At 36.0% G+C, this 7,406-nt stretch overlaps 1 long non-coding RNA gene across 1 annotated transcript; it reads right to left on the reverse strand.

The window, feature by feature from the left end:
• Positions 1-333: 333 nt before the first annotated feature.
• Positions 334-6,032, reverse strand: LOC129231874 (uncharacterized). Its single transcript, XR_008581310.1, has 3 exons — positions 5,870-6,032; positions 5,652-5,772; positions 334-425 (listed from the first exon to the last, which is right to left on the reverse strand). It is a non-coding gene; the product is annotated as an uncharacterized LOC129231874 (long non-coding RNA).
• Between the last annotated feature and the right edge of the window lie 1,374 nt (positions 6,033-7,406).

Raw genomic sequence — 7,406 nt, forward strand, 5'->3', positions numbered from 1 at the left:
TGTGTTATAAATTTTAACATATTGTTCTGAATGTTTCATTGTTCACTAAATCTCATTATGTTTAATTTATTTAAATATTTTTAATTCTAATCAAAAGCATTCAAAGCTTGCATTTTTACAAAGCTCACTAATACTTCACACATCAGTGAATCAAAATAACACAATTTTTTTATTTAACATGCTCCACTTATTTACATATTTTAACTCAATTTATTCTGCTGTATTAAAAGTTCAAGGTCAGACATTGCTTTAATATTTTTTTTCTCCCTGAAAGGAATTTAGATTTAACTAGAAAATTCTTGAAATGGGATCATCTTTAACTAAACATTCTCCTTTGCTTTCTTGACAGCAAAATGGCAGTTCTACTTAAGTCATTCCTGCATCAGCATTAATCCGCCAATCCTTCTTTAATGTGTTTGCTCGATCTGAAATATAAAATAAATTTGTTTACACACAAATCAGGTAACTGCAGCAGTAGAGCCTGATGTAGATCCTTGGCAGGATCAATGGTACAAACAGAAAATTTTCTTTTGGGGTAAACTTTTTCCTAGCTTCAAAGCAAAGGTACAACATATGTATACACAGACACACAACCAGTTTATAAGAGTTTATCCCCGTCAAAGAGCTATGCTTTTATTATGGAGGTGGTCATTCATAAAGGCCAAAGTTAATCTTTTCCTCTTTTTTGAGGCCTCACACTTTCTCAGGAACAACACCCTCCTGTTTTTAATCTGAGGTGATTATTGAATAGGGCTGGGGTCTTCATAGTGACAATAATTAAAAAAAAAAGAGAAAGAAGGAAAGAAACTAATATGCAGCACAACACATAAGTATATAACTGAGTAGTGAGCAGTAGAGACAATCATTGCAGTTCAAGGGATGTTGAAAAAAGCTTAAATTCTCATTTGAATCTAATTTTTAATAGAGGGTTAGTTTTCAGATTATTTGTATAATGTTTGAAATTTGATTCAACTGAACAAACTATAATAAGAATATACTTAACATACTTACTAATTTAAGTTTTTAATAATTGGTTACAAAGCTCATTTTTGTCGTGTAATTTAGGTTTAGTTGCTTTGTTGATCAAAGTAGATAGTTTTTAATACTTCTTGATTTGAACAATCATTTCTTTGAAAGATAGTTTTGAAGAAGCAAAAATCTTTTTGGACGGTGTCACATACACAAACATTAATAAGAGCTATATTATAGAAAATGCTCAGTTAAACTATTTTCCTTTAATGATCTTGTTCTCTTAAATGATTTATTAATTAGTACTTATATATAAATCTGCCAATCATATCATCTATTTTGTACTCAAAATATTCATCATCAACTGCTTTGAGGCACTAAACACTTGATATTCAAGTTTCAAATTATTTTCTAATAATAATATAGGCTATTCGGATTTCCTAAACAATACAAAGAAAAACAGTTAACCGGTAGGATAGGGTTCTGAAGAGAGCTCTGATTTTGTATCCAGAGCAGGAGCCGAGCAACCCCTGATCCAGCAGCCCCAGAGGAAAGGATTTGGAATAGGAACTTGGGGGGACATTGACTATGAAAACATTAAATGTGCCCCAATCACCATTAGTGAACACGGACGTCAATCTCTTCAATCATACCTTCTGGAAACCCTGTGTTGATGAGAGTATTTGTTTTCTCAACTTGGGTGAGCACCAAAGCTCTACCAAAAGGGGTCTTAAGTGGATGGCTGCTCGCCATTAATGCCTGGTTTGAACAATGGTGGATTGAGAAAGATATTTATATGAAGTTTTCGCTAACTTAAGAGGCCGTAGACAATAAGGGGCAAATTTCCTTAATGACACCATCGAGGGTGTACTTTAAGGAAATGGAGACGTACATCCACCCACCGCAGGCGGCTAGCATTGTAATATAAGGCAGCAAATGTTGCAATAATGCACAAGTATAAAAATATATTCTTCTTCACAGTGATTTTTAAACAGCCTCAGATCAGTAGCACCAACCTACCCACTTTTTACCAGAGGGTCGCACCGCATATGAAAATGATTCACACAGGCCAGAATGCAAATGAAATTTTCAACTATAAAATTTTGTAGAAAAAAGGGGGAAATTAAAAACCTAGAATTATTGCTTTTGCTACTTGATGCTTACATTATAATTGCTTTTGTTTTCCAGAAACCAATTTGTTTGTTTAACTACAAATTTTGATATTGTGACTAATTGTAGTTTTTAATTTGTGACATTGAACAAAACAGCGCCTAGGTGGTTGGAGTTCTGCCCACGAGAAAGAGCATATGATTCAGAAGTTGGGAAATACTCAACCCCTCACTTTTAGAAAGGGGAGGGGGAGGGCACAGAAGGAACTAAATGCTAACTCTTGAAATAAAATTTGCATTAAAAAATAATTTTAAATTTCTAATTCATACACGTACATATAATTTTGCATGATAATATTTTTAATTTTGACATCATGTATTTAAATTATGGTTTCCGCAATCCTGTGTGTGTGTGCTGCGTATGTGTAGGCATGTGTGTATGCAGGCTTGCCTGTGTGTAGGCAGGAGTGCCCACCCGCGAAGGGCAAAGGCACCTCCCCCCCCATTTTGCAAAGACCCCCAAAAACATGAGCCCCCCAAATGAGAAAAATACCCCTCAAATCCCCCTAAAAACTTCAATGGCGCAGTCTGCGCCATGAAAGGGGTGCCCCTCGGTGGGCACCCCCTGGTGAAGGCATGTGTTTAAAGTAATAATAGAGATGAGCTTGGCTTAGGCCAGGCTTGGGCTCTAGAATGTAATACAGATTTAGGCTTGAACTCATAGTGAAATATTCAATCGTCAATCTCCATACAAATACAAAGTAAACAGAAATAATTATATGTTGTGAAAAATAGCATTTTAATCAGTTGGAATTTGAAGAACGTGATAATAGTTTCTTTTAATGACTTTAATCCTTTTTACTTCTTTAAATGTTTGAATTGATATTTGCCTCACATCACTAGCATTGTCAGAATTCCTGCCAGAGGGATTTTTTTTTTTTTTTGTCGAAACAGTCCTTAAATGCATAAAAACTGCTGTTTAAGGATCTACAAAAATTTCCTAACCAAGGCCTTTGAGATATGTCTTTACCCTGAACCCCCCCCCCTCCTTTTGCAGTGCCTCTGCCTCATGTGTAAAGTTAACAAAAATTAAAACAGAAAATTAACAGATATTTATAGTATGTTTTGAATTACTGTTACAAAGTATGAAATAGTAATGCAACTGAAGTGGAGCATTTCAAGAATTTTTTATTAAAATATTCTTCATTAAAAGTTTTAAAAACAAAAAAATTCAAATGTTGGGCACTCACGGGTTAAGTTTTTGATGCAAGAAGTTTTCTTCGGACTCGAATTCTGATATGAGAAATATCAACCGGGTTCGGGCTTTCAAAAATGAGCACGAACTCATGAGCAGGGGCGGACAGGGTCTCATAGGCGTGCGGAGGGCTTCAGAAATGGGGGTACCACTGTACCAAGAAGTTGAAATTGCATTTGTAAAAGCTCCCACACTTGTTCGCTTAAGGAAAATTTTTAAATATTTTGAGTAAAAAAGCATTTTTAAAGCGTATGAGGCAAGAAATTAATGTGCCTTAAAATATAAAATTTTAACCACTTTTACATTACCTTTCATTTCTATGTGCTAACGGGGGTACCAAGGTACCCCTGGTGACCCCCATGTGCACGCTTATGCTGGGTCTACCAAGAAGGGGCGAACCTTGACTACCAAAAAGGCGCTAAAAAATAAATAAATAAAACGAAGGTGCACAGGTTTGAGGGCAGGGAAAAAAAATGAAGGCACACTTAATTTTTGACATCTTGAATTCAAAAAATATTTTTTGCAATCACAAGTGTGTGTGTATGTAGACTTTTATGTGTGTAGGCATGTGTGTGAATAGACGTGTGTGCGTAGATGTGTGTGTGCAGGCGTGTATGTGTGCAAATGTTTATGTGTGCAAACGTGAATGTGTGTAGGCATGTCTGTGTGCGTGTGTAGGGCATATAGAACTCACCACCCAGGTTTGGTCCCGCTTGAGTTTGTAGAGGCTCAGGTCCAAAAATCTTAAGTTTAGCTTTGTATGAATGAAAACAATTTGTAATGACAAATTGTGGCGACAAAAAATTGTTTACCTAATAAAGTATGAAATGAGCTAGACTTATTCTCGTTGTCATGATAATCTGAAAAATCAGTGCAACATCAACCTTGGTCAAGGGAGCTTAATAAGCAATTTGTAACCGTTCAAAAAAAAAAAAAAAAACGAACATCTATGATGGACAAAATGTAAAGTATTCATAGGTCTGACAAGAGGCCATCTCAACCCAGTCGGAAACAAGTGGCCCAGCTTAGAATCATGGTCGTGTGGTTAATAAATTTTATAAGGAGTTGGGGGTCGCTCAAACTAGGATCCTGCCTTGGTTTTCGGTGACTCTGAGTACATAATATCTCATCTGACTTCAAATGCTTTACTTCAAGAAAAAAAACTAACAAGAAAGAAACATCCTTTAAATGACCTCATTCAGGAATATGACAAATCCTGGGCACTGGTATCATCAGTGATGTTCCCATCATTTTTTCTTAGGGTATACTGCCAGTAATCCATTACGCACAATAAATGTATGTGATCATATACATAATAAATCATAATGTGAAAATTTTTGAAGTTTGAGGGTATACGTTATTTTTGTAAAAAAATGTTCGAGAGCATACGGCGTATATGGAGTATACCCTATCGAGAGCGCCCATATGCAAAATTGCAGGGGGGGGGGGGGGTCAAATATTTTCTCCATGATTTAGCAGGACATTTACCCCATGGAAACTGATTTTAGTGCAGGTTAGAGTTATTAAAATTTGATGTTTTTTATAACTTATTCATTAATGGCTGGAGAAGAAACGTTTTCACATTTTTGCAAAGAAAAAAGTACTAAAAGCAAGGAAAATCTAATTTCAAAGAGGAGGGGGGTTGGGCCCCCTTACCCCCCTACATGGGCGCTCTTGTGCCCTATGGGAACACCACTGGTTATCACCCAGGATTTATCGCACAAGTGACTAAAAAAATCTTGTCAAACTTCTTAAAAACAAAATCTATCAGAATGCCACTGAATTTAACCATAAACTATGAGAAATAGACGTGCCTTGTACTTAAATTTTTTTTTTTCTAGATCTAAAAGTTTTACTTTTTGTGTTTATTTCAATAAATAAATATTAAGTGAAAACCTTATATTTACACACTTTCCAAGTTTTTACTACAAAATCATGCAAATTAGCAAATATGTTTTATCTGTCAAACTCTGTACAAACAAATATACATATTGTAATACAATACAATAAATAATGATTTCAGAGTGGTGAGAAAAAGTTTGTTATCCTCTGGCTTTATCAATATTCTAACAAAATACACCATAACAAAGTATGACCTACCTAACGCAACAATTAGAAGGTAAGCAGTATTGTACTACATTACGGTGATCGAGTACAGAATATGAACTTTTCATAAAGGTAAAATATCAAAACTATGGTGTCATTACATGATTTAAACTCAAATAAACAAAAAGAATGATCAAACAAACGGCTATCAATACATGTATTAAGCAAAAAGGAGGGTAGGATTCTTCAAAATCCAAAATGAAAGAACTAACCTTGTACTTTCGTAGAAGTATAAATCCAGTTCAGTATTAAATTCATCATCCACCAATTCATCTGATAAAGTTTCTTTCTATTGTTTTTTTCTTTTCACCTCCTTTTTCTGTGCTTCTGGAGCTGCGAAAAGTGAATGTTTGATACAATTAAATGAAACTATGCACACATTCAGTACATTACAAAGTTATGATAAGAGTTCAACAAAAATTCCACTTACCGCAAATGCCACATTTTGTCCCAAGGATAGCGCATCTTATCGCTACTTTCTTCTCGTTGTTAATAACAGCAAAAATATTTCTTTAATTCTTCCATTAAAAAAATTGATGATACAGCATACGTTCAACTTCGGTGGCCGCCATTGCTAATGTTTACAATCTGAAGTCGAGCTCCTATTGGCTGTTAGAATGCGGAATCCGCTGGCGGAAGCAGAAAAGTTGAAATTTTTCTACTCTCGATTCAGTCGCGTTTCCGTCGGGCAGAATCGGAAAAAAAACCTGTTTTTCCGATTCCGCATTCGGTTTCAGTCGGTTTTCCGCGCATGTGGAGTCCAGGCCTTAAGAATAGGTAGCACGTGTGTCCACGATTTCAAAATGGCGGACGTAACATTTATTTAATCTACTAGAAAAAGAAAAACTCCGCGACATATAACGATTACGTGTGCGCTGGCTTTATTATTTTTTTCTTCCTTTATTTTTCTGGAAATACTCGTAGTTACTTATGTGTTACGGAGAAAAGAAGTTAAAATATTTAATGGGATTGTTAATTAATTTTATTCTTTTGGGATGTGCCCCCTCAGGAATGGTACGTCAATGGAGCAAAATCATTTAAAGTTAGTTTTAATTCTAGATTTAAAAAAAAGAAAGAAATGAGAAATAGCTGGAAAAATTATCTTCGCGTGACAATATAGAGACCACGTGGGAGGATTTATCTTGCGCAGTGTGGAAATGGTTTCTCGTACCTGCTCATTGATGTGTGAGTAATAAGCAAACATTGGGGGCTTTCACTGCTAGGACTATACTCAATTCAGCGAGAGCTGATAGAGGAAGTAAACAAAGAGGGTTACTACTTTCATGACTTACTCGCCCGATTGGCAATGCTGTTCGCATTGAAAGCGCGGACATCTCGCTTATCTGATTTCAATTCTGGCGCTGTTTTCAATCATCCCAGCGCCAAGCAGACAGCGGTAACGCCAATTGTCACGTTGCTTTGTTTACGTCCACTATCAGCTCTCGCTAAATGGACTATAATAAAAGAAGGATTAAGGAGCAAGAAGACAGGTGCCGTGTCAATCACTGTCATGACAAGGGAACCCCTACTGCTCTGCCTCCTCAACTACCATTTGGACATTTCCTTGTCCGCCTGAGCTACGATTCTTCTTGGTCCGCTCCAGGCACTGTCCGCATCGGGCACGACACCATTATAAACGAAAAGGGAGGTGAGGGGGGGGGGGGCGATTGCCCAAATGACGGGCCTGCCTTTGCCTCATTCCCCTCCCGGAAAATTTCTAAATGACGGGCGTTATGACAGTTTAATATTTACTATAGTTAAAACGCATAAAATGAGAAGAGAAATTGAATAGGGTGAACTACCAGTAATTGACCATTTAGTGGAAGTTTCTACAAATTCTATTCAGTTTTCTTGATAAAAGCATAGGAAAAAATTAAAATTTGTTCAACGTGTCAACTAATACATGCCAGAATTAACAATAATTAATAATTTTTTGCATTATTTACCATAAATCAAATTATTTTCCA

Source organism: Uloborus diversus, chromosome 10 (genome assembly GCF_026930045.1).
Source record: "Uloborus diversus isolate 005 chromosome 10, Udiv.v.3.1, whole genome shotgun sequence".
Lineage (NCBI taxonomy): Eukaryota > Metazoa > Arthropoda > Arachnida > Araneae > Uloboridae > Uloborus > Uloborus diversus.